Consider the following 7,299-nt stretch of genomic DNA (forward strand, 5'->3'; position numbering starts at 1 on the left):
CACCTCATCATGGGCTTCAGTGTCTCTCTGTTCTCCTTCAGGGCTTCCTCTGGAGCCCTGAAGAACACTGGGCACGTGTGCAGGAGCGTCTCTGAAGTACAGGGGGCTTCCCATCCCTGGATGCCACCCCAGCCGAGGGGAATGAGAGCTGGAGGACAAACACTCCAGCCTCCCTTCCTTCAGGAGGCAACCGTGAGGTGCTTTCTACACGGTTCCTCCGATGGGTGAGCCCAGGTGCCCACAGCAGTAGCTGGTGTGATAACACGTCTTCTCCGTCTACCTCTCCTGGCTCCCTCCCTCCTGCCTCCTGGGCTCACTTCCCAAAGAAACCACCTGCACCCAAGTCCTTGTCTCAGGCTCTGCTTTTCAGGAAACCCAATTAAGGAAGGGACTTTCAAAGGTTTCCTTGGAAATGTGGACTTGATTGAATAGAATACGATTCAAAACACCCAAAACAGAACCTTGTGGAATACATATTAACTGTCTAGTTGACCAATTCTTGCCAGAGGGAAGTCTGGCAACTCTGTCTTACAAAAACTGTTATCGTATAATCTTAGCAGGAACAGTCTCATTTGTGCATTGACCTTGAAAACGTTCAGAAGGAAGGCATGTGGACCCAGGAACATTCTGCAATTCATGGTCTCTTACATAAATTAACTTTCTTCTCTTCAGTGAGTAAAGATGTTGAATAGGTACGTGAGCCCTGAAATGTCTCACGCTGTCCAGAGAATAAAATGTATCAATGATGCAATTAACTTGTTGGTATGAGTGAATACAAATTGCTACTTAAGAATTTATTCTTCAATTCCACAATTTTCGCAATTCTTCTCTAAATCTATAATCTTTACTAAGTAAAAAAAGTGAACTATTTAAAAAAAAAAAAGAACAAGAACAAGAGGTTGGGCATGGTAGCTCATATCTGTAATCCCAGTGCTTTGGGAGGCTGAGGTGGGAGGATCACTTGAGACTAGGGGTTCAAGGCTACAGTGAGCCGTGATCATGCTACTATACTCTAGCCTGGGCAACTGAGCGAGACCCTATCTCTAAAACAAAATAAAAAATAATTTAATTTGCTAGTGCATAATCAAGCAACCCTCTGCAGACAGAAGGTTACATGTCCAATGTTCAAATCTGCTTACAGATTCATGAATACAAGACAAGCAGCCCCAAGAGAAAAATCAGTGAAGGATATGAAGAACAGTGCATGGGAGAGCAAGCCTCAATGATCAAGATGAGAAGATGCTCAAAAGGGAAATGCGGTCCACAAAAGCAAAGAGATGACCCTCCCTATCTGCCACACTGGCCAAAAATAAAGAGGTCGAAATATTTGTAGCATTATATCTAGAGCAAAACGTGATATAAAGTGAAAAGGGGTATGAATGGTCAGTCGTTGATTTAAAATTTGACACATCCATATCCTATATGTTTATGCTGCGATCAGAAAAGTATGAATTTGAGCTGGTTAACGTGGAAAGATTCCCACAATATATTGCATAAATAATGTCTAATGTAATCCTATTTTTGTATCAAAAAATCGAGGTGGGTGTGAATTCGTGCTTATTCACTTCTGAAGCCGGAATATCTGGGTTTGGTCCTGTACATAGCTCTTATTGGCTGTGGGACTTTGGGAACTTAATGTAACCTCTCTGTGTTGCTGATCTTTATACTTGTATATTAAATGGGGGACAATAGCAATGTCTACTTTAGGGTTGATATGAGGATTAACTCAGCTATTGTATGCAGAGACTTACAATGGTGCCCGGAATATAATGTGCTCAATAAGTGTGGCTGTTACGATAGTTTGTGTAATTGCAGTAATGTCTATAATTGCATATGATTTATGGGAATGGAGAAAAATACCAAAGGGTGCAGCATTGGTTGTTAGCATGAGTTACTTCGTGTCAAGTGGAGGAGGGAAGTGCTTGAATAGGGATCAAGGTGGGGGAGAAAAGGATGAAGGGTAACAGGGATAAAATATACGTGGGGTAAAAAAGAACCTTTAACCATAGCATGCTGGCCTCTGCAATAGATAACCTGTAAGGAAAAGACAAGGATGGAGAGGGAACCAATGATATAGATAAAAGAAGACCTTTCAAATTAAAAAGAAATGGGCAAGACCAAGCGGTAGTGTCTAAGGATTCATACGTGAGCGATAAGGTGTCAAAGAAACACACAAAAAGATAAAAGTCCCGGGCTGGGCATGGTGGCTCACGCCTGTAATCCTAGCACTTTGGGAGGCTGAGGCAGGCCGATCAACTGAGGTCGGGAGTTCGAGACTAGCCTGATCAACATGGAGAAACCCCATCTCTACTAAGAAGACAAAATTAGCCAGTCGTGGTGGTGGTGGTGCATGCCTGTAATCCCAGCTACTTGGGAGGCTGAGGTGGGAGAATCGCTTGAGCCCTGGAGGCAGAGGTTGCAGTGAGCTGAGATCATGCCATTGCACTCCAGTCTGGGCAACAAGAGCAAAACTCCATCTCAAAACACAACAAAACAAAAGTCCCAGTAGTGATAATTTTTTGAAGGAGAGAGGGATAGTGTCTGGGATGGGGCATAAAACACGGATATCTGGGGTGGCTGCACAATTTTGTTTCTTGATCTGCATTGGTAGTTATAATAATTCTTCAAGATTTCCATTTTTGGTATAGTTTTTTGCATTTGTAGTATGTTTTAGTGTACAATAAAAGGCTAAAACATCCTAGTAAATATAATCTCTGTGCATTTATGAAAAGTTATATGTTTATAAGAACAGATACACAAGTCAAAACAGCAACTAGCTAGTGAGTATATAAAATCGCCCCTAGAAGCTAAAGAGAATGTTCCAATATGAGGTTGAGGGCTATCCGTCTCCAAATCTATGGGACCTGAAGGCGCTGGGCTAGGCAGGTTTCCTACCTAACTTTGTCCAGACAGCTGAAGGCAGGAAGGATTAGTTTTGATCATGCCTGCTGGGTGTATGAGTCACATTCTACCTGGTAATTATTTTTGACATTTGACAGTTCTAGGCACAACCTTTTGCAGCTCTGAAATCTTGGCAGGCCATTTATTTTTGAAGCTTCATGTTTTCCTTTTCACAGGATATACCTATTTGGGTACCTTGTTCAAATTAAGGTAGAGATTTTTGAAGAGTCACAAGCCGGGAGGAAAACGTAGAGTTTCAGGAAAGAACTCATCACTTAGCAACAACAACAACAACAACAACGACAACAACAACAACAAAAGTGTGACCTTTACTTGAAAAATACCAGCCCCTGGCCACAGAACTAGGCTTACAATTTTTCAGAGCAGGCACCAGGTGAATCTTTGTTCCCAAATATTTTCCCTACCTGCCTGTACCACAATGCTGAAATTCTATTCTTAGACAGATAACTCGTTTGACTGGTGAGTTTAAAAATGCAAATTTCCCAAGAAGAAGTAGCCCAGTTAAGACTGTTATGAGACAGTCATACTATGGTGAAAAGAATGCATAAAGAAAGGATCCTGAATTAAAGAGAAAAGCAAAGGACAATTGTAAAGGACACAGAATTGCTGGGAAGAAAAATGCCTAGAGCTTTCCCAAATCAGGCAGTAAAAAGGCACTGAGCATCTGCGAGACACGTATGAGGATTTTTTCAATCAGCTTCTTTTGGTTTAAATTGACAGAAACCCCAACTCAACTAAGCTTAGGAAAAAAAAGGGTAATCTATTGGCTCATATAATTTAAAAGTACGACTTTTAAATTAGATGGAGCTTCAGGCATGGCTTGATCCAGGTATCAAGCAATACTTTCAAAACTTTGTCTTCTCTGTTTTCCTGCTTTCAGCAGGCCCTCTGCTCCTGTCTTCTCCCAAATATAGTATAAGTTTTTTTCTTTACCCTGATCACTAAAGTAAAAATTGTGGGATAAGCTGTGATTGGCCATGCGCTCGTCCCTGAGTCAGTCGAGGTGGCTTCCAGATACAAGGCTCTGGTGGGCCATGTGGGATTTATTGGCTTTGTCCTGGAACCAGAGGTGGGTCAGCTTCACTGACACACTTGCACCAAGGAAATGGGCGTGGTGTTGCCAGAAAAGAGGGACGTGGGTATTGGAGCTTCACATAGCACATGTCCCGCCCAGCAGCCTCTGCGAGTTCCAACCCAGAGTGGCTGTGAAATCAAGTTGCTGGATCACAGCCAGCATCAAAAGATTATTCTAGAAGAGAATTTAATAGAAGATACCTGAGTGTGTCACATTCAGTAAAAGTCAGTTTTGTGAAACCTTTGTTTGAGTTATACAGGTGCATATGTATCTACAAATGTAAATATGTGTGCATATTTATATACATGTATGTATAAATGTGTGGATAAATATGAATTGTTGACCATGGTTTATGGAAAAAAAGGTGTAAACATGTGTAAATATGTGCAAATATGTGCATATTTATATACATACATATTTGGACTTATAGGTGTAAATATGTGTGCATATTTATATACATGTATGTGTAAATGTGTGGATAAGTATGAAATTTTGAGTTATATGCAGTTAAATAAAATATATAATCAAAATTACTTTTCCCTCTTTCTTTTTACGTCTTTTTAAATGTGGTTGCTAGAAAATTTAAAATTATACTCATGGCTCATGTTACATTCGTACAAAACAGTGCTGGGGAAGAGCAGAGCAGATGAAAGCTGGGCCCTGGAGACAAGATGTTGGGTAAATTCCTGAGCACCCTCACTTGCACAGTTAAGAGAATAAGAGCCTGCAGTGTGGAGTATTTGTGCATATTAATGGGATAATTAATAGCACATGGGGAGTGTGTCAGAAACCGAGCTGCTGCTTCTATTATGAACCATGAGGCCTCATCTCTCCTACTTGATTAGATCTCTGTCAGTTTTACCTTTGTAGAATCGAACAGGCTGCCTGGCTCCCAGCAAGAACTCAATAAATGCTTCATGAATGAATGAATGAATGAAACAATATTAGAAATGAAATGAGAAAATTTCCCCAAAGACAAAATTTACCTTGTGATGATTTTGATCAAGGACAAGCCTACTAGAGGTTGTAAATCATTTATGATTTGCCTGAAGAAAAGTTATTTGCAAACCATGGCAACCAGGGGATTCACGTCAATTCTTCTAACTTCAAACCTGACTCACTTCTTGCTGGTGGGCCTGGAGGTTGCCCGAATCTCCCGTCTGAATGAGCATTTAAGCAATTTCAATTCTTACCTCATTGTTATTTGCCTTTTTCTCTTTTGCTTAAACTTTTGTTAAATAGCCACATCTTTTTCAGTTTTATACTTGATATGTGTAACGAATACCATGTGGCAATTACATGCACTTTGCACGGTAACTTTATGTGGTTTCCCCAAGAGCTATTACAGATATTTATATAGATATTTATGTATAAATCACACACATGTACTTTTTCTTCTCTAAGGGCGTTTGATGTAGCAGATTCAGAAATGAAATTTTCAAATTACAAATCCCCATTGGAGGTTGGGGTAAAGCAAAGACAGGCCCTGTAGAGGGAAAAGATGTTATAAACATTAGGGCAAGAAAAAAACTCCCCTCACACCACAAGATGCTTGAGTCCTGTAGAAACTGGCAAGTGTTTCCTGGGAGAGAAAGGCCTTCAGAGATGTCTTGCCCTCCTTACTCCCTGCCTGTTCCCTTCTGCCCTGAGATTTTGGCGACAGGCATTGACATCACTGTGCAGGGATGAGATTCCTCTGGATATGACAGGGTGGGGTGTGGCGCTGCCACTTGCTATCTCCGAGGTGACACACTGTGACCCTTGGACAATTTCCTTAACTCCTTTCAGCCTCAGTTAATTCATCTGTAAAATGAGGATACAGCACTCACCTCACAAGATTTTTAGGAAGATGAGATATAATAATATATTTGAAAAGGGTACCAAGTATGAGATACCTTAAAAATGTAGGTAGAATGATGCATGTAAATCTGGGAGCTGTCAAGGAAGCTGAAGGCCTGATGGAGACAGGGTGTGAGGAGAGGGTTTCCGTGTTGACTGAACCCAACGCTCCATCTCACAAGATCGGGTTTGAGTCATGAACAGTTGGAAAGTCTCTTCAATGGAAACTCTAGCTGATGGAGAATGATGCTCTTGAGACAAATAACAGACTATCAAACAAAACAAAATCCAGGAGCCACTAAGCACTCGAGATCACCAGGAGCCACTGAAGGGTTCCTAGCAGGGGAATGTCATGATCAAACTGATGTCTCAGAAAGATCGATTGGATGCAATGATGTAGGATGAATTGGAAGTAGATAGACAAGAGAAAGAACTGCTATTGTCAGGTGTTAGTGGAAAGAGCAAACTAAGGATTTGGTATCAGGCAGACTTAGTTTCAGGTCTTGACTCGGAGACTTGTAGCAGTGTGATCCCAGGAAGTTTACGTAGCTTCTCTCAGCCTCAGTTTTCCTATTTATAACGTGGGGAGAATAATAGTATCTACCTCAAAGGATTGTTCAAAGAGATTCTGCAATGAATGTAAAGTTCCTAGCAAAGGCTCTGGCACACATAAATGACTGGGTAAGGAGTATTATTACAGGTAGGAAGGCCAGTCAGGAGGTTTATTCGAATAAACTAGAAGGCAAGTAATAAGGCTTAGACAAGAAACCAAAAAGGCAACTATGAGAAGCATGAATAAAATCCTCTCTTCCCTTCATTGCCTAGATCAGGAGTCATTAAACTATGGCCAGTGGGTCAAATTCAGCCTGTAGCCTCTTTAGTACAGCCCACAAGCTAAGCATCATTTTCATGTGTTTAAAGTGTTGTATAAAACAAACAAACAAACCAAAAGATGCAACAGAGATCATTCATGGCCCACAACACCTCAAATATTTACTATCAGGCCCTTTACAGAAAACGTTTGTTGACCTCTGTTCTAGAGCAAAGGATTAAACATCTGAGCAAAGGGTGTATCCATGGAAAGCATGCCCCCTTTTTTTTTCCTTTGAGACAGGGTCTCACTTTGTCGCCCAGACTGGAGAGCAGTGGCACGACCTCGGCTCACTGCAACCTCTGCCTCCCAGGCTCAAGTGATTTTCCTGCCTCAGCCTCCCAAGTAGCTGGGATGACAGGCATGCGCCACTACTGCCCAGCTAATTTTTGTATTTTTAGTAGAGACAGGGTTTCACCATATTGGCCAGGCTGGTCTTGAACTCCTGACCTCAAATGATCCACCCACCTCGGCCTCCCAAAGTTCCGGGATTACAGGCGTGAGCCACCCTGCCCATCCCCATGGAAAGCATGCATCTATACAACGATATTCAAACACAGAGGGTCCGGTTGGTCACTTTTCTCTCAGCTCA

General features: G+C 41.6%; 1 long non-coding RNA gene across 2 annotated transcripts in view; it reads left to right on the top strand.

The window, feature by feature from the left end:
• LOC134756879 (uncharacterized) overlaps positions 1-4,523 on the top strand; it is a 171,766-nt gene extending 167,243 nt beyond the window's left edge. For both annotated transcript variants that reach the window (XR_010130254.1, XR_010130255.1), the window contains one exon: positions 1,142-4,523. This is a non-coding gene — a long non-coding RNA (uncharacterized lncRNA). The remainder of the gene's footprint in view (positions 1-1,141) is intronic.
• Positions 4,524-7,299: the final 2,776 nt, after the last annotated feature.

Source organism: Gorilla gorilla, chromosome 13 (assembly GCF_029281585.2).
Source record: "Gorilla gorilla gorilla isolate KB3781 chromosome 13, NHGRI_mGorGor1-v2.1_pri, whole genome shotgun sequence".
Taxonomy (NCBI): domain Eukaryota; kingdom Metazoa; phylum Chordata; class Mammalia; order Primates; family Hominidae; genus Gorilla; species Gorilla gorilla.